At 46.5% G+C, this 18,610-nt stretch overlaps 1 protein-coding gene across 2 annotated transcripts in view; it reads left to right on the top strand.

The window, feature by feature from the left end:
- RMND5A (required for meiotic nuclear division 5 homolog A) overlaps positions 1-18,610 on the top strand; it is a 371,570-nt gene that overhangs the window by 40,836 nt on the left and 312,124 nt on the right. The window lies entirely within an intron of this gene.

Genomic DNA, 18,610 nt, shown 5'->3' on the forward strand with positions numbered 1-18,610 from the left:
ACTATGTCCACACCCACTCTTTCAAAGGGGACCCCCACCACTGGAAGTGGAATGAGGGGGGCCTTTGGATGTCCGCCTGTCTTACCACTGGCTTGACAGGTGATACAGGAGTTGCAAAACTCCTTAACCTTCTGGGACATGTTGGGCCAGTAGAAGTGGTTGACTAACCTCTCCCACGTCTTGGTTTGTCCCAAATGCCCAGCAAGGGGAATATCATGGGCTAAGGTCAGAATAAACTCTCTGAACCCCTGAGGCACTACCACTCTCCTAGTGGCACCAGGTTTGGGATCTCTTGCCTCGGTGTACAGGAGTCCATCTTCCCAATAGACCCTATGTGTTCCAGTTTTCTTGCCATTGGACTCTTCAGCAGCTTGCTGCCTAAGGCCTTCAAGAGAGGGACAGGTTTCTTGTCCCTTACACAACTCTTCCCTTGAGGGTCCCCCTGGGCCTAAGAGCTCAACCTGGTAAGGTTCCAGCTCCATAGGCTCAGTTCCCTCAGAGGACAGAACTTCTTCCTGAGAAGAGAGGCTCTCTTTTTCTTGTTGTGTTGCAGCTGGTTTCCCAGCTGACTTTCCTTTTCTCTTGGTAGGCTGGGCCTTTCTTCCAGACTCCAGCTCTACTTGTTCACCCTGAGCCTTGCACTGTGCCCTTGTCTTGACACACACCAGTTCAGGGATACCCAGCATGGCTGCATGGGTTTTCAGTTCTACCTCAGCCCATGCTGAGGACTCCAGGTCATTTCCAAGCAAACAGTCTACTGGGATATTTGAGGAGACCACCACCTGTTTCAGGCCATTGACCCCTCCCCACTCTAAAGTTACCATTGCCATGGGATGTACTTTAGTTTGATTGTCAGCATTGGTGACTGGATAGGTTTGTCCAGTCAGGTATTGACCAGGGGAAACCAGTGTTCGATGGCATATGTTGCTGCAGATACACATGTTTCGCACAGTCCGCTGCCTGGTGTTGGGCTCGGAGTATTACAAGTTGTTTTTCTTCGAAGAAGTCTTTTTTGGTCACGGGACCGAAGGACTCCTCCCTCTTCGGCTCCATTGCGCATGGGCGTCGACTCCATCTTAGATTGTTTTGTTCCGCTGTCGGGTTCGGACGTATTCCTTTTCGCTCCGTGTTTCGGTTCGGAAAGTTAGTCAGAATCTCGGAAGAAAGCGTCGGTATTGTTCCGTTCGGTATCGGGATAGTTAGGTACATCGACACCGATCATCGGAAGACTTTGGGGTAGCTTCGATTCCCCCATCGGGGCCTGGTCGGCCCGACCGCGTGCGACATCGAAGCCGATGGAACGGACCCCGTTTCGTTTCTGCCCAAAATGTCACAGTAAGTATCCTTATACAGATCAGCACTTGGTCTGTAACTTGTGCTTGTCCCCCGAGCACAAGGAGGATACCTGTGAGGCCTGTCGAGCCTTCCGGTCCAGAAAAACACTCCGGGACCGAAGAGCCAGGCGTCTACAAATGGCGTCCACGCCAACAAAACAACGTTTCGACGACGAAGAGGAAACATTCTCGGTTCCGTAATCAGAATCCGGAGACTCCGACGTCGAACAACAGCAACAAACAGTGAGTAAGACGTCGAAAATTAAAACTATCGAGAAGACAAAAGCCCAGGGGACGCCACTGCCAACAGGCCATGGCTCGACCCATAAAACCGGCGACCCGTCGAAGGCGCCGAAAAAGGGCACGCCCATAGCGAAGACACCCGACTCCGGTCGAGGGACCGCCATGGAGCAACCTCGGAGCCGAGATAGCGGCTCGGAGAGGCAAAAACAAGATGCCGGCACCGAAAAACATCGGCACCGAGACACACTGCCGAAAGCCACAAAAATTGTGTCGGTGCCGAAGCCGAAAAAAGATTCTCTCTCGGCGCCGAAAAGTTCCACACCTTCATCCTACACAGAGGAACAAGGAATAAGTGGCCAGATGCACAGATTTGGACGAGCTCCAAAGTGTAGAATCAGACTACACACAAAAGAGACTGTACATCCAGCAAGACACAGGGAAGATATCAACCCTTCCCCCAATAATGAGGAAAAGAAGGATCGGACTTCTCAAGGATGACGCACAACCACAAGCCAAAGTGGTTAAAAAAGTCACGCCTCCGCCCTCTCCACCACAACAGGCATCGCCGGCACAAACACCGCCACAAATGCACTCACCAGCGCAAACTACCATAAGTCAAGATAATCAGGATCAAGACGCTTGGGACCTATATGATACCCCAGTGCCGGACAATGATCCCGATTCATACCCCACAAAGCCGTCACCGCCAGAGGACAGTACCTCATACTCGCAACTGGTGGCTAGGGCTGCAGAATTCCACAATGTCCAACTGCATTCCGATCCTATAGAGGATGATTTTTTATTTAACACCCTCTCGGCTACACATAGCCAATAACAATGTCTCCCAATGCTACCAGGGATGTTACTGCACGCAAAACAAATTTTTGAAGAGCCCGTAAAATCAAGAGCCATCACCCCAAGGGTGGATAAGAAATTCAAACCACCACCCACAGACCCAGTGTTTATTACTTCGCAGTTACCACCTGACTCCGTAGTAGTAGGGGCAGCTCGCAAGAGAGCAAATTCCCATACATCTGGCGACGCCCCACCTCCGGACAAAGAAAGCACAAAATTTGATGCGGCAGGAAAAAGAGTAGCATCACAGGCAGCCAACCAGTGGCGCATCGCAAATTCTCAAGCGCTGCTGGCCAGATATGACCGCGCACACTGGGATGAGATGCAACTTCTCGTAGACCATCTTCCCCAGGAATACCAAAAAAGGGCGCAGCAAATAGTTGAAGAGGGACAAACAATCTCAAACAATCAAATCCGCTCTTCACTGAACGCAGCCGATACTGCAGCGAGAACAGTCAACACTGCTGTCACCATAAGGAGACACGCTTGGCTCCTCACTTCAGGCTTCAAACCTGAAATCCAGCAGGCTGTCCTTAATATGCCCTTCAACGAGAAACAACTTTTTGGCCCTGAGGTGGACACAGCCATTGAAAAACTTAAAAAGGACACAGACACGGCCAAAGCCATGGGCGCACTCTACTCCCCGCAGAGCAGAGGCTCTTTTAGAAAAACTCCATTTAGAGGGGGGTTTCGTGGCCAATCCACAGGCACCACCAGCCAACAAACAAGAACCACACCATATCAGGGTTCATTCCAAAGGGGAGGTTTCAGGGGATATAGAGGGGGTCAATTCCCAAGGAGTAGGGGAAGATTCCAGACTCCAAAAACACCTCCACCTAAACAGTGACTTTCAAGTCACAGAATCCCTTCACTCAACACCAGTGGGGGGAAGACTAAGCCAATTCTACCAATCTTGGCAGCAGATTACAACAGACAATTGGGTATTAGCAATAATCCAACATGGCTATTGCATAGAATTCCACAAATTCCCACCAAACATCCCTCCAAAAACACTCAAAATGTCACCACAACATTTAGAACTTTTAGGACTAGAAGTTCAAGCACTACTGCAAAAGGATGCAATAGAGTTAGTACCAGTACAACAAAAAAACACAGGAGTTTACTCCCTGTACTTTCTAATTCCAAAAAAAGACAAAACATTAAGACCAATATTAGATCTCAGGACACTAAATACCTACATCATATCGGACCACTTTCACATGGTCACACTACAAGACATCATTCCACTGCTCAAACAGCAAGATTACATGACCACATTAGACCTAAAAGATGCGTACTTTCATATACCGATACACCCTTCTCACAGAAAGTACCTAAGGTTCGTATTCAAAGGAATACATTACCAATTCAAAGTGTTGCCATTCGGAATAACAACTGCACCAAGAGTGTTCACAAAATGTCTAGCAGTAGTAGCAGCACATATCAGGAGACAACAGATACATGTGTTTCCTTACCTGGACGATTGGCTAATCAAGACCAACACAGTAAAAAAGTGCACAAACGACACCACATATGTCATACAAACCCTTCACAAACTGGGTTTCTCCATCAACTATACAAAATCACACCTCGAACCGTGTCAGACACAACAATATCTAGGAGCAACCATCAACACATCAAAGGGAATTGCCACTCCAAGTCCACAAAGAGTGCAAGCATTCCACAAGGTAATAAGTGCTATGTTTCCAAACCAAAAGATACAAGCAAAATTTGTGCTAAAACTTCTAGGCATGATGTCATCATGCATAGCCATTGTCCCAAACGCAAGACTACACATGCGACCCTTACAACAGTGCCTAGCATCACAATGGTCACAGGCACAGGGTCAACTTCAAAATCTGGTGTTGGTAGACCGCCAAACATACCTCTCGCTTCTATGGTGGAACAGCAACAATTTAAACAAAGGGCAGACATTTCAGGACCCAGTGCCTCAATACGTTATAACAACAGATGCTTCCATGACAGGGTGGGGAGCACACCTCAATCACCACAGCATTCAAGGACAATGGGATGTACACCAAACAAAATTTCATATCAATTACCTAGAACTGTTAGCAGTATTTCTAGCGTTAAAAGCCTTTCAACCCATAATAACACACAAATACATTCTTGTCAAAACAGACAACATGACAACAATGTATTATTTAAACAAACAAGGAGGAACACACTCAACACAATTGTGCCTCCTAACACAAAAAATATGGCAGTGGGCGATTCACAACAACATTCGCCTAATAGCACAATTTATTCCAGGGATCCAAAACCAACTAGCAGACAACCTTTCGCGAGACCACCAACAAGTCCACGAATGGGAAATTCACCCCCAAGTTCTGAACAAGTACTTTCAAATTTGGGGAACACCCCAGATAGATTTGTTCGCAACAAAAGAAAACGCAAAATGCCAAAACTTCGCATCCAGGTACCCACACCGCGAATCACAAGGCAATGCTCTATGGATGAGTTGGTCAGGGATATTTGCATACGCTTTTCCCCCTCTCCCTCTCCTTCCATATCTAGTAAACAAGTTGAGTCAAAACCAACTCAAACTCATACTGATAGCACCCACATGGGCAAGACAACCTTGGTATACAACTCTACTAGACCTTTCACTAGTACCGCATGTCAAACTACCCAACAGACCAGATCTGTTAACACAACACAAACAACAGATCAGGCATCCAAACCCAGCATCATTGAATCTGACAATTTGGCTCCTGAAATCCTAGAATTCGGACACTTAGACCTCACACAAGAATGCATGGAGGTCATAAAACAAGCTAGAAAAGCTTCCACTAGACACTGCTATGCATCTAAGTGGAAAAGATTTGTTTGCTACTGCCATACCAATCAAATCCAACCATTGCATGCCTCTACAAAGGACATAGTGGGATACTTACTACATTTGCAAAAAGCGAATCTCGCTTTTTCATCTATAAAAATACACCTCGCAGCAATATCTGCTTACCTACAAACTACTCATTCATCGTCTCTATTTAGAATACCAGTTATTAAAGCATTCATGGAAGGGCTAAAAAGAATTATACCACCAAGAACACCACCAGTTCCTTCATGGAACCTTAACATCGTCTTAACAAGACTCATGGGTCCACCTTTCGAACCCACGCATTCCTGTGAAATGCAATATCTAACCTGGAAAGTCGCATTTCTCATTGCAATCACATCCCTCAGAAGAGTAAGTGAAATACAGGCATTTACCATACAAGAACCATTTATTCAAATACACAAAAATAAAATAGTTCTAAGAACAAATCCAAAATTTCTACCAAAAGTAATCTCACCATTCCATTTAAATCAAACATTAGAATTGCCAGTGTTCTTCCCACAACCAGATTCCGTGGCTGAAAGGGCACTACATACATTAGACATCAAAAGAGCACTAATGTACTACATTGACAGAACAAAGCTAATCAGGAAAACAAAACAACTGTTCATAGCTTTTCAAAAAACACACATAGGAAATCCAATCTCTAAACAAGGCATTGCTAGATGGATAGTCAGATGTATTCAAACATGCTATCTTAAAGCCAAAAGAGAATTGCCTATTACACCAAAGGCACACTCAACCAAAAAGAAAGGTGCTACAATGGCCTTTCTAGGAAACATTCCTATGAGCGAAATATGTAAGGCTGCAACCTGGTCTACGCCTCATACATTTACTAAACACTACTGGGTAGACGTACTAAATGCACAACAAGCTACAGTGGGCCAAGCTGTACTAAGAACATTATTCCAAACTACTTCAACTCCTACAGGCTAAACCACCGCTTTTAGGGGAGGTAACTGCTTTATAGTCTATGCGAAACATGTGTATCTGCAGCAACATATGCCATCGAACTGAAAATGTCACTTACCCAGTGTACATCTGTTCGTGGCATTAGTCGCTGCAGATTCACATGTGCCCTCCCGCCTCCCCGGGAAGCCTGTAGCCGTTTAGAAGTAGATCTTAAATCTTAAACACTTGTACATTTGTAAATAATTATTATAAACTTTTTATGTACATACGTATTCACTCCATTGCATGGGCACTATTTATAGCAAACAACTCCATCCTCACCCTCTGCGGGGAAAACAATCTAAGATGGAGTGCCCATCTGCCCATGCGCAATGGAGCCGAAGAGGGAGGAGTCCTTCGGTCCCGTGACCAAAAAAGACTTCTTCGAAGAAAAACAACTTGTAATACTCCGAGCCCAACACCAGGCAGCGGACTGTGCGAAACATGTGAATCTGCAGCGACTAATGCCACGAACAGATGTACACTGGGTAAGTGACATTTTCATTCTCTGTCACCATGGTGACACTGGCACCTGTATCCCTCAGGCCTTCTACACTTGTCCCATTAATTAAGAGCTGCTGCCTGTATTTTTGCATGTTAGGAGGCCAGGCAGCCAGTGTGGCTAAATCCACCCCACCCTCAGAGACTAATGTAGCTTCAGTGTGACACCTGATTTGCTCTGGGCACACTGTTGATCCCACTTGGAGACTGGCCATTCCAGTTTTAGCTGGAGTGGAGTTAGAAGTGGTTTTTTTCTGGGGACAGGCCTTGTCTCCAGTTTGGTGTCCAGGCTGATTACAGCTACGACACCAGGCCTTTTTGGAATCAAAGTTTTTACCCTTGTACCCAAAATTGGTTTGTGAAGAGGCTCTGGGCCCACCCTCCTGTGCAGGTTTTTGGGGGCCTGTAGAAGACTCTTTACTATTTTTGTTTTTGGCTGTCTCACCACCCTTCCCCTGGGGAGGTTTTGTGACCCCTTTCTTTTGGTCACCCCCTGTGGAAGTTTTGGACACCCTAGTCTTGACCCAATGGTCCGCCTTCTTTCCCAATTCTTGGGGAGAAATTGGTCCTAGGTCTACCAGATGCTGATGCAGTTTATCATTGAAACAATTACTTAATAGGTGTTCTTTCACAAATAAATTGTACAGCCCATCATATTTACTTACACCACTGCCTTGAATCCAACCATCTAGTGTTTTTACTGAGTAGTCTACAAAGTCAACCCAGGTCTGGCTCGAGGATTTTTGAGCCCCCCTGAATCTAATCCTATACTCCTCAGTGGAGAATCCAAAGCCCTCAATCAGGGTACCCTTCATGAGGTCATAAGATTCTGCATCTTTTCCAAAGAGTGTGAGGACTCTATCCCTACAATTTCCTGTGAACATTTCCCAAAGGAGAGCACCCCAGTGAGATTTGTTCACTTTTCTGGTTACACAAGCCCTCTCAAAAGCTGTGAACCATTTGGTGATGTCATCACCATCTTCATATTTAGTTACAATCCCTTTAGGGATTTTCAACATGTCAGGAGAATCTCTGACCCTATTTATGTTGCTGCCACCATTGATGGGTCCTAGGCCCATCTCTTGTCTTTCCCTTTCTATGGCTAGGATCTGTCTTTCCAAAGCCAATCTTTTGGCCATCCTGGCTAACTGGATGTCCTCTTCACTGGAGTTATCCTCAGTGATTTCAGAGATGTTGGTCCCTCCTGTGAGGGAAGCAGCATCTCTGACTATTATGTTTGGAGTCAGGGCTTGAGAGGCCCTGTTCTCCCTAAATAGGACTGGTAGGGGGGAATCTCCCTCCAAGTCACTATCATCATCCTCTTTGTTGCCATCCTCAGAGGGGTTGGCCTTTTCAAACTCTGCCAACAGCTCCTGGAGCTGTAGTTTGGAAGGTCTGGGGCCCATTGCTATTTTCTTTATTTTACAGAGTGACCTTAGCTCCCTCATCTTAAGATGGAGGTAAGGTGTGGTGTCGAGTTCCACCACATTCACATCTGTACTAGACATTATGCTTCTAAAAGTTGGAATACTTTTTAAGAATCTAAAAACTAGTTCTAGAATCTAATTCAAACTTTTACCAAACTTTTAAACTCTAAAAGAAATGCTAAACAGGATCTAACACAAGGCCCTAGCAGGTCTTTTAAGAATTTAGAAAAATAGTTCAAATTGCAAAAATCAATTTCTAATGACAATTTTTGGAATTTGTTGTGTGATCAGGTATTGGCTGAGTAGTCCAGCAAATGCAAAGTCTTGTACCCCACCGCTGATCCACCAATGTAGGAGGTTGGCTCTGTATGCACTATTTCAAAGTAAGGAATAGTATGCACAGAGTCCAAGGGTTCCCCTTCGAGGTAAGATAGTGGCAAAAAGAGACCATACTAATGCTCTATTTTGTGGTAGTGTGGTCGAGCAGTAGGCTTATCAAAGGAGTAGTGTTAAGCATTTGTTGTACATACACACAGGCAATAAATGAGGAACACACACTCGGAGACAAATCCAGCCAATAGGTTTTGTTATAGAAAAATATATTTTCTTAGTTTATTTTAAGAACCACAGGTTCAAATTCTACATGTAATATCTCATTTGAAAGGTATTGCAGGTAAGTACTTTTGGAACTTTGAATAATTACAATAGCATATATACTTTTCACATAAAACACAAATAGCTGTTTTAAAAGGGGACACAGTGCAATTTTCACAGTTCCTGGGGGAGGTAAGTTATTGTTAGTTTTAGCAGGTAAGTAAATCACTTACAAGTCTCAGGTTTGGGTCCAAGGTAGCCCACCGTTGGGGGATCAGAGCAACCCCAAAGTTACCACACCAGCAGCTCAGGGACGGTGAGGTGCAGAGGTCAAAGAGGTGCCCAAAACACATAGGCTCCAATGGAGAGAAGGGGGTGCCCCGGTTCCGGTCTGCCAGCAGGTAAGTACCCGCGTCTTCGGAGGGCAGACCAGGGGGGTTTTGTAGGGCACCGGGGGGGACACAAGTCAGCACAAAAAGTACACCCTCAGCAGCGCGGGGGCGGCTGGGTGCAGTGTGCAAACACGCGTCGGGTTTTCAATGGTTTTCAATGAGAGACCAAGGGATCTCTTCAGCGGTGCAGGCAGGCAATGGGGGGGGCTCCTCGGGGTAGCCACCACCTGGGCAAGGGAGAGTTCCGTTCCTTCAGGTGCTGGGGGCTGCGGGTGCAGGGTCTTTTCCAGCCGTCGGGATTTCAGAGTCAGGCAGTCGCGGTCAGGGGGAGCCTGGGGATTCCCTCTGCAGGCGTCGCTGTGGGGGCTCAGGGGGGACAACTTTGGTTACTCACAGTCTCGGAGTCGCCGGAGGGTCCTCCCTGAGGTGTCGGTTCTCCACCAGTCGAGTCGGGGTCGCCGGGTGCAGTGTTGCAAGTCTCACGCTTCTTGCGGGGAGTTGCAGGGGTCTTTAAATCTGCTCCTTTGAAACAAAGTTGCAGTCTTTTGGAGCAGGGCCGCTGTCCTCTGGAGTTTCTTGTCTTTCTTGAAGCAGGGCAGTCCTCTGAGGATTCAGAGGTCGCTGGTCCTTTGGAAAGCGTCGCTGGAGCAGGTTTCTTTGGAAGGCAGGAGACAGGCAGGTAGGACTGGGGCCAAAGCAGTTGGTGTCTTCTGTTCTTCCTCTGCAGGGGTTTTTCAACTCGGCAGTCTTCTTCTTCTTGTAGTTTCAGGAATCTAAATTCTTAGGTTCAGGGGAGCCCTTAAATACTAAATTTAAGGGCGTGTTTAGGTCTGGGGGGTTAGTAGCCAATGGCTACTAGCCCTGAGGGTGGGTACACCCTCTTGGTGCCTCCTCCCAAGGGGAGGGGGTCACATTCCTATCCCTATTGGGGGAATCCTCCATCTGCAAGATGGAGGATTGCTAAAAGTTAGTCACTTCAGCTCAGGACACCTTAGGGGCTGTCCTGACTGGCCAGTGACTCCTCCTTGTTATTCTCATTATCTCCTCCGGCCTTGCCGCCAAAAGTGGGGCCGTGGCCGGAGGGGGCGGGCAACTCCACTAGCTGGAGTGCCCTGCAGTGCTGGAACAAAGGGGGTAAGCCTTTGAGGCTCACCGCCAGGTGTTACAGCTCCTGCCTGGGGGAGGTGATAGCATCTCCACCCAGTGCAGGCTTTGTTACTGGCCTCAGAGTGACAAAGGCACTCTCCCCATGGGGCCAGCAACATGTCTCGGTTGTGGCAGGCTGCTGGAACCAGTCAGCCTACACAGATAGTCGGTTAAGGTTTCAGGGGGCACCTCTAAGGTGCCCTCTGGGGTGTATTTCACAATAAAATGTACACTGGTATCAGTGTGCATTTATTGTGCTGAGAAGTTTGATACCAAACTTCCCAGTTTTCAGTGCAGCCATTATGGTGCTGTGGAGTCCGTGTTTGACAGACTCCCAGACCATATACTCTTATGGCTACCCTGCACTTACAATGTCTAAGGTTTGGCTTAGACACTGTAGGGGCACAGTACTCATGCACTGGTGCCCTCACCTATGGTATAGTGCACCCTGCCTTAGGGCTGTAAGGCCTACTAGAGGGGTGACTTATCTATACTGCATAGGCAGTGTGCGGTTGGCATGGCACCCTGAGGGGAGTGCCATGTCGACTTACTCGTTTTGTTCTCACCAGCACACACAAGCTGGCAAGCAGTGTGTCTGTGCTGAGTGAGGGGTCCCCAGGGTGGCATAAGATATGCTGCAGCCCTTAGAGACCTTCCCTGGCATCAGGGCCCTTGGTACCAGGGGTACCAGTTACAAGGGACTTACCTGGATGCCAGGGTGTGCCAATTGTGGAATCAAAAGTACAGGTTAGGGAAAGAACACTGGTGCTGGGGCCTGGTTAGCAGGCCTCAGCACACTTTCAATTCAAAACATAGCATCAGCAAAGGCAAAAAGTCAGTGGGTAACCATGCCAAGGAGGCATTTCCTTACAAAAAGTATAAACACATTTTTCAAAATCTTTACAAAAATGGATAGTACATAAAGGTAGAACAACTCACTGCTACAAACAGCACCATTTCATCCATCCGTGGGCTTACTCAAGAAGATATTTGGGAAAATGTAAATTGACAGACAAGTGTTTTGGGGCTTTTTGCATAACTATAATTTTTGAGTAACAACAAGCGGAAGTCATTGTTCTATTAAGTTTCAATAGCTCTGCTGCCTTTTAAATTTCAGACACAGCTATAGGTGACAAACAAGGAATAATGCCACTAGACCTATTTATTGACTTTAGTTGCTGGATGTCACAGTTAGGTTAGAGAAAACAGTACTGGGTGTGGCACCCTGTCTGAGTCACCCACCATCCGTCCTTAATAATGGGCCAATAATCTCCTGTTCAGGGCGTGGCCATCAAACCACATTAATCTCTGAGGGACTTGGAGGAAAGCTCAAACTTGAAATGGCAACTGGCTCCTTTCAAGTTGTTAATACCATCAAAGAAGTGTGCCAAATCCTTGGTACATCACTGACAACTCTCAGAATTTCCTGAGGCCAGGATATTGGAAGCAGTATTTACGGAAACTGGCACACCTATACTGGAAGTTGTCAGTCTGCTTGTTTCAGACCTGTGGAGTTTCTTCTACCAGATATCGCCAAAGTGTTCCAGTGACAGCAAAAAAGCAGGTATTCACTTTCAAAGAAACCGGTCTGCAGATTTGCACTAACAGTACCTTTATTAAATATGCAGCTTTGATGTTTTTAATTCAGTAGTAAGTTCGCTACGACAACATGAAGGAGTTTGATCAGGTTTTGGTAACCTGATTTAATACAAGAACTGCCATGACTCCATATCTTTTTCCCCAGTATGGGGGATATATATTTTTTCCTTGTGTTGTTAATGTAGTACATTTAACATTTCTGAAAGATTTCTAGTTGCAGATGCCTTACCTTTTGAATATACTGCAGGCTCCCTACTGAATCACAAACTTTCCAGCAGTACCTCCGAATGCTGGTAACTGGTGCTGTGCCGCTACGCACTGAAGCCCTACCACTCTGGAAGTGACATATGGAGCCCACATAGGCACCACTCCTGCACGCTGACAGCAGTTCCTTTCTTGCCACCCCTCCAGGTGCAGATCTGGAACTACCTCCCATCTCTCTATAATCCTCACCTCCAAAATAGCAGGATTTAAGCTCTTCAAAGACTGTTGCAAAGAAATGTCTGTGACAGATCCTTACCAAATTTGCCTGTGGGCTCTGGGGTTAAGCCACGACCACAACTCTTAAGGTTTGTAGTGACTGGGAGACGACGAAACCAGAGGCCGCACAAGACAGCGAGATGAAACTTCACTTTGCCGAGCACCGCAAGACTCCTCAATAAGACCGTTCCAAGTTGAAAGTTAGGTCCTGTTCGAGATTAGAAGTCTTCAGAGTCGTTCAAGACGTCGTCCTTTGTCTAGATCAAAATCTTGGGGTAAGTCACATAAAAAAGACAAATCTAAGCAGGACTCTGCCATTTCCCACCACTCGCATTCCTCTGAGAAGGCATGTGGGCGGCACCATACATCTTGATCCCGCTGTCGTTTGACATAGGAGCGAATGCTGCAATTTTTTCCGGCCCAATTTGAGTTTTCTGGCGCTGTCAGACACTCCTGAATAGATCAGAGAGTTCCACAAGACCAAGCTCTGACTCTCTGGATCCTTAGTGACTTTCGCTGGCACATCTGCGGGCCACACAGCTGAGAGGTTTCCCTCAGCACCAACTGGACCCTCTGAGCCCATAAAGGGGCTGCCTCTGGCTCCACTCTAGACTCTGTCTCTGACACAATGGTCCACGCCGGTTCCTGGTGCCTCAACGCAGATGCCAACTCCACTGAAGCTGGAAGACAAGGCCCCAATAGTCCTTTCTGACGTCAAATCAGCACCGGTTCGGCTTCGAACCCCTTTGATGCTGCACTTGATCTGCCTTCACATGACGAACGTGCAACCTGCATTTCTCTGTTTCACAGGGATCTGGACAGTGAGTGTGATGCGGGAGGTGAGATTGGCCAACCATGAGATTGGCCAACCAGCAGGAGGCTAGTGACCTTGATACATCCCCCTGAGTCGAGGATACTCTCACCAAGTGTCCCTGAAGGTCAAATACCCGCCCATGCCGTACAGAATGATCATGACTCTGCTACGTTCACAATTCCTTGTGATTTGGGCATCACAGATTTCAGCAGGTGGGCCATTGGCACCAGTGTTGCCATTTGCCACCACGCTTAGCTGTGTTCCACCAGTTTTTCAGGGGATGGCCAGTTGTCACTCTTGAACATGCCATTTGACATGACTTGCTTTGGTGACAAGATAGACTCTGCTCTTCAGCGGTTCAAGGAGAGCAGAACCATTGCATGCTCCCTGGGCTTACATGCTCGACCTTGCCAACTGCATCAACCCTACCATTCCTTTTAGCAGCTTTGACAGAGATATCTTATACCACCAGCCAATCCAACTCCCACAAGGTGCCAGTCGAAGCTCTGGTGCCCACCACCCTTGTGATCAAGGTTAGCAAGCTGCCCAGTTCACTACTCCTCTGCAATACCTTTGTTGCATGCCCTTAGTGTAGGACAGCCACCTGGTGGGAGGTAAGATTGGACAGACCATAACATCAGACAGGTGGGTCCTGCAAATAATTCAGAAGGCTATACCCCCCCCTTCTCTTCACACCACAGCACCTTCCACCGCCCCTTTAGTGACTGATGGAGGACCATGTATCAGTTTTGCCGAAGGAAGTCAAAACTCTTTTGGCCAACGGGGCTATTGAGAGGGTGCTCATGCCAGAAGTAGAACTTGGTTGTTATTCCCGCTACTTTCTGGTACCCGAGGACGGAGGCCTTAGTCTGAATCTAGACTGTGCCCTCGCAACACCTTCCTCTGGATGGAATCATTCAAAATACTCACACTGACCCAGATCTTGGGTGCTCTCTGCCTTGTCGACTGAATGGTGTGTTGGACCTGCAGGATGTCTTTTTCCATATACTTGTCCTGCCGGGCCATCGGTGCTACTTGCAGTTCCTGGTGGAACAGGAGCATTTTGTTGTGCTTCCCTTTAGTCTCACTAATGGCCTTTGGATGTTCATGAAGGTGATGGCGGTGGTAGCAGTGCATGTTCTGAGGTCAGGCTTTCAGTCTTCCTTGCCAGCTGGCTAGTTAAAGTGGTCTCACCCTAGGCAAATGTGAACTATCTCCAGACTATGGCAAACCTCCTGTCTTCTTCAGGGTTCACTATCAACGCACCAAAGTTGCACCCTTTCAGACATTCCCCTTCATCTGAGACATACTAGACATGTTTCCATCGTGTGCCTTTCCCCTGGGAAAGAGTGCAGGCTATTCAGGCTATGATTCTAATCTTTCAGCCTCTGTCCGGGATTTCAGTGAGGTAGATTGAGGTTGCTGGGACTGATGGTCTCCTGTATCCTGTTGGTTGAGCATGCCAGATGGTCATATGTGGGCTCTGCAATGGGATCTGAAGGCTCAGTTGGCCCAACATCAAGTTAACCTTTCTGACCATGTTCAGATTTCGGAGATAAATGCAGATGAACTGAAGTGGTTGTTACTAGACTGCAATTGGGTAAGCAGCAAACCCATCTCTCTTCCCCACCCAGAGCTGATGGAGGTAGGAGAAGTGGAAGTCAGAGGCCCTGGTCTCTGGCAGATTCCAGTTCCATATCAACCTTCGAGCCAAAGACCATCTACTTGGCGTTGAAAGCCTTCCTTCCTTACTTCTATCCTTCAAGAGGAGGCTGCTACAAGGTCTCTGGGACAACACCACAGCCATGTAGTACTACAACAAACGGGACGGAGTTTAGTCACAGACCCTGTGCCAGGAAGCCCTGCTCTTATGGAAGTGTCTGGACCACCAAAGAATCTTCCTAGTGGTGAACCACCTGGCAGGATATTGGATGCCAATGCGGACGAGTTCAACTGGTGACATCTAGTGGATCACAAGTAGCATGTACACACAGAGGTGGCGCAAAGTCTCTTCGGTGAATGGGGAGAACTTTGGCTTGATCTTTTTCACCACCACAGAGAATGCACAATGTCAGCACTTTGGAGTTTCCAAAGCTTCTCTAGCTCGGACACGCGTTCCATCTAGAGTGGAACCTGGGACTCCTGTATGCCTTTCTGCTGACACCACTTGCACCTCAAGTTCAGTACCGACCGGGCCCATGTCATCCTAGTGGCCCGGGACTGGGCACTGAGATCATGGTATCCAAAACTCCTGGGCTTGAGCATCTGTCTTCTGATCAGGCTCCCCATCTGAGAGGATCTTCATCTTCATGCTTGGAGATTGAGTGGAGACTCCTGAACAACGTCAACCTTTTTTACGGAGATGGTTGATTTCATTTTGGCAGCCAGGCAACCCTCATCAAAAACTGCAGATGCCTGTTGTGACATTTCTAACTTTGAGCAGTAATCAGTAGATTGAAAATCCCCCTCCTCACACCTCAGTCCTCCACCCCCCAACCACCACCTCCATGATGTTTTGCGGTTTGTTTTGTTCTTGGCCCAGCAAGACCTTCCTCTTGGCACAGTTTTAAGGGTACCTTTCAGTTATTTTGGTCTTCTTACGGCTGCCGGATCATCCCCTCTTTAAGTCTTTAGTTGTTAAGTGATTTTCGAAAGGTTTACATCATTTGTTTCTTCCCTCTCCCTTTGTCATGCCACAGCAGGACCTTAACTTTGTCTTCACATTTGTGATGTGTACTCCATTTGAGCCACTTCACAGCTGTTTCTTGTGGCTCCTCACTCTCAAGACAGTGTTTCTCATCGCCATAACATCACTGCGCATGTGAGTGAGCTTCAAGCTGTCACCCTGCCTTACACTACCTTCTTCCCTGACAAACTGGTTTTGCTGACCCGGACATGTTTCTTGCCTAAAGTTGTGATGCTGTTCCACCTCTGTCAAAACATCACCTTCCCTGCGTTCTATGATCTGCCTCATCCCTCTAAATTGGAATAGAGGCTCCATTGCATGGACCTCAGACCCTCAGGCATCTCTCCCTCCATCGCACTGTACCCCCAAATACAACGCAGCAGAGTAGGACGCTCCTTCTGCTGCCTTGCCGCCAAAGTCTAGAACAGCCTTCCCCTACACCTCAGGACCTCCTGTACTCCACAGGAGTCCCGTAGGACGCTGAAAATGTTTTCTTCGACTGAGACCCTGGATCTTGCTAGCATCTGGATACCTCCCAGGTGACAAGTCACTTTCTGCAGGTCATCTAATTGATTGATTGATGCCAGAAGGGCGCTGAGCTTTTACGTAGATCGTACCAAATGACACCGGGTTGACGAACAGCTCTTTGTGGGGTTCTCTGGAGTGAGGAACACCATGCTGTGCAGAAGAGAGCCATCTACTGCTGGATCGTGCTCTACATTACGCATTGGCTTAAAAGCAGCACCTGGAAGGAGTACATGCTCAGTCTACCAGGGTCAAAGTCACTACCACTGCGTGAGTATGCAGAGTCCCTGTCCTAAGCATTTCCCAGGCGGTTACGTGGACGTCCCTCCATATGTTCACAAAGCACTGTTGTCTGGATGGTCTGGTTTGCTAAGAGGGGCATTTTGCCCACTCAGCCCTGCAGGACTTTCTGGTTTGAGTCGAATGAGAGACCCACCTTCTAGTGCTTTGGTATCATTCAAAAGGTGAGGAACTTGTGGCTAGAACTCTAACAGAAGAGACTTAACTTGATTAATGCTCTTTCTGGTAAAGACCCTGCCTAGCCGCAGATTCCTGATGACCCTCCCATCCTATCTCATCTATGGTTGGCCTCGTGCCATTAATAAGATACCGTGTAATTGTCACTTTCTACTTTAAAGAGTGAACGCCAGCCGGACGTCTACAACTACACAAGTTGCTTATGTTTTTAAATGTTACTGAAGGTCAGTACAGTGCCAGCATGCAGCATAAGGATGTTTAACTTAAATACTTAATGAATAACTTGGGCTGTGGTAGGATGGCTCTGTGGGGTTCAACACTTACTAGGGAAACTGCGTGTAATATGAAGAACACATTTAAATCTGTTACTATCTTCATGCACTAAATCTAAATTGTAATTGAGAACATAGTGAAGCACTTTTGATTCTGACATACAGTAGTCTGCAAACCCCACATTTAGGAAAATAAACAGTTTAAATATAACTATAACTGCTTTGTTTGGATGAGGACAACGACGCTTAAAAAAAATAACTCGATGCCCCAGCTAAACATGCACCTTGCATTTGCTAGAGCAAATTAGACCTGGTGGCAAGAGAATGGTACTACCTAAACTGACCATTTAGGGCTACACCATAAAATCTTTCCATGACCCCTTCCATTAGTCTTTACACAGGTCCTTGACTTTTATTCAAATATGAAGAATTCCCCGCTTTATTTACTTTCTTCAGATATTCCTACTATCACGTTTGAAGAGGAATGACTTTCGAAGGAAGTAAGAACTCGACATTTGTATCAGTCGTCAAGCATAGCGTGTGGAATTTGATGTCTTTGTGGATCCTGGGATAGGGTATCAACAGGACGAGGAGTATTATAGTTTTGTTGTTTTTCAGGTTTAAACCACTCCATTTCTTAAAGTTTTTCTCTAAGGCTTAATAACGTGTTTGTTTTGTCTTTGTCAGCCAATGCCTCGCGTATCAACTCCATTCCTTCCCCCCTTAAGTATTTTGGTCACATCTTAGAAGCAAACGTACCTTTCAAAATGATTTGTCATGTTGTAAAACAATGTTTGGGACTTTCTTCAGTTTCTTTAGAGGTACCTTATTCACAATTTAGTGACTCTGCGACCTCTGTCTTGTAATAAGAATTTGCATGTCTTGCCGGTTCCTGAAAATTGCAAAGTATTCTGTTTTGTGTGCTGACCAAACTAATGTGAATTATTAATAATACTGACACTGAGTACCCATAGGTTTTTATTGTGCGTTATATAATTAATTGAATTTCTTTGGCTCGGTTCACCTTAACTAATGATAACGTGCTATTATATAGAACTTCATAACGCACATCTGTCATTTCTTAGCTCTGTGCGCAGATGGTACTAGTAGACGATTTGTTGCTACTTACTTTTTTGACATGGTAAGGATAGAAAGCTGAGTCATCCTTGCACATATTTGTATTCGTGACCTACAGAGCACTGCAAATTTCCACATCGAACATTCAACTCACTTAAATGTATGAATTTCCTTTTTTACTCCATTTCATTAAAGTAGGTTAAAAGGAATGAAATCGGATTTGTTAAGAACTGTTACCTGTAGACCTGCCCATTGGTTATGTGCTTCTCATGTAATGATGGGCTTCTGTATTGTACATTTCCTGCCTAGCTTTCCTTCTCAGCCTTTTGTTGTTGGGTAGAAACTGAGCACTATACATATCCTATGACTATGTT

Source organism: Pleurodeles waltl, chromosome 1_2 (genome assembly GCF_031143425.1).
Source record: "Pleurodeles waltl isolate 20211129_DDA chromosome 1_2, aPleWal1.hap1.20221129, whole genome shotgun sequence".
In the NCBI taxonomy this organism is placed as follows: domain Eukaryota; kingdom Metazoa; phylum Chordata; class Amphibia; order Caudata; family Salamandridae; genus Pleurodeles; species Pleurodeles waltl.